Source organism: Myotis lucifugus, unplaced genomic scaffold, assembly GCF_000147115.1.
Source record: "Myotis lucifugus unplaced genomic scaffold, Myoluc2.0 scaffold_1, whole genome shotgun sequence".
Classification (NCBI taxonomy): Eukaryota; Metazoa; Chordata; class Mammalia; order Chiroptera; family Vespertilionidae; genus Myotis; species Myotis lucifugus.
Genome location: NW_005871049.1, coordinates 36,845,089 through 36,846,843, shown reverse-complemented (window position 1 = coordinate 36,846,843; position 1,755 = coordinate 36,845,089). Strand labels below are relative to the sequence as shown.

General features: G+C 45.0%; 1 pseudogene; it reads left to right on the top strand.

Annotated features, from left to right (window-relative positions):
• Nucleotides 1–351: 351 nt before the first annotated feature.
• LOC102433202 lies at nt 352–628 on the top strand (annotated as a pseudogene).
• The last annotated feature ends 1,127 nt before the right edge of the window (nt 629–1,755 follow it).

Here is a 1,755-nt window from a genome sequence, read left to right as displayed (position 1 = left end):
GAGGCACTTACTGACTTAGCCCCTTGGAAAGTTGACCTGACATTTTTATCTAACAACTTCTGCCACGGCCCCCTGCAGAACGTATATGGCCATCGCTGCTTGCATGGGGAGCTGGTATGACCACAGCAGAGGTGGGAGATGAAGCATGTCAGCGATGACCACTCTGGGCCATCACTGGCATTCAAGTGGAGAAAGTTATATAAAGTTTGATGGCGATAAAGGGCAGATGGAAAGAAAACTTCAAGGCAAATTCTAGAGAACAGGAAGAGGTGAGAATGACCCCTCGGACCCACCAAAGCCTACGTGCTGCTGCATCCCCGCATCCAGCCTGGGCGTCCCACCACTATCGCCATCATGCCCAAGAGAAAGGCTGAAGGGGATGCTAAAGGAGATAAAGCCAGGGTGAAGGACAAACCACAGAGAAGATCTGCCAGGGTATCAGCTAAACCTGCTCCTCCAAAGCCAGAGCCCAGAGGCCTAAAAAGGCCCTGCAAAGAAGGGAGAGAAGGTACCCAAAGGGAAAAAGGGGAAAGCTAATGTTGGCAAGGATGGGAATAACCCTGCGGAAAATGGAGATGCCAAAACAGACCAGGCACAGAAAGCTGACAGTGCGGGAGATGCCAAGTGAAGTGTGCATTTTTGATAACTGTGTATCTCTGGTGTCTGTACAGTTTGAAATACTGTTTTTTATCAAGTTTTATACAAATTCAGAAATTTGTTTTACTTTTTTTTTAGCTATGTTGTTAGCACACAGAACATTTCATTGTTGTTTTTTGGGGGGAGAACATATAGTACGAATAGAAGGTCTCCAAAGCTAGACTGACACGGGGAAAAAAACACCTTTCCCTTCTAGTTTTGAGAGACTTCCTCTTGGTTCCTAGGAGGAGGGATCCCTTGAGGTTGACACACATTAGGCACTTTGGCACAAACACCTTGTGGTGTGGGGAAACTAAAATTCGTTTTTATGTCCCTTTCTCCTTCTCCACTTTAAGCATAGACATTGTCTCCCATAAGCCCAGAGACCTATTGGGACCGGACCCCCAAAAATTGATTACTAGTATAATGGGCTATCTGGACTTTCCGATGTCGCCATTAAGATATCATCCTTTAAAGGAGCAGCCGTTCCTTCTTTAGATTGTGGATCTACAGATTGATATTCTTTCATTTTCATTTCATTTCCTGAAAGTCAGGGTCGGCTTGTGAAAAGTTGTTAAACAGCATGCTTAATGTGAAATGTTAACTCGCACTCTAAATTTTCCCTGTTCAGAGCATCAGATGAAGATTTCATTGGGTTTTATAGTGGCTTTCCAATTTTGGTAGTTCATTAAAGAAGGGAGCTTGAAAGTTGTTGTATACTGTTAGTGATTGCCAGCCCATGTCCTGCCTGAAATACCGTGATTGTTTATAAAAAGTATCTCTAATAAAGCTGGATACAGTTTGGCTTGGAAAATAATTTCTGGAGAATGGAGGGTTTTGCTTTTGATTTTGCTTTATGCCCACATTGTCTCCCAAGAGAGGAAATCCCCATCTGCAGGATAGCCGTGTGGGTCAGAGAAAAATCTCTGCATTATCAGACAGACAGCCTCCAATACAGGCCTGGCCACTGCCTCGCTCTATGACCATGGGCCAATCACTTCCCACCTCTGGCTGGGCCCCAGTTTCCCATAGGTAAAATGACCTCCAAGTTCAGTTCCAAACCCCAAGTTCAGTGGTTTGCAAGACCATCCAGTTTCTGAAAAGAGGGGCTCTCCTAGG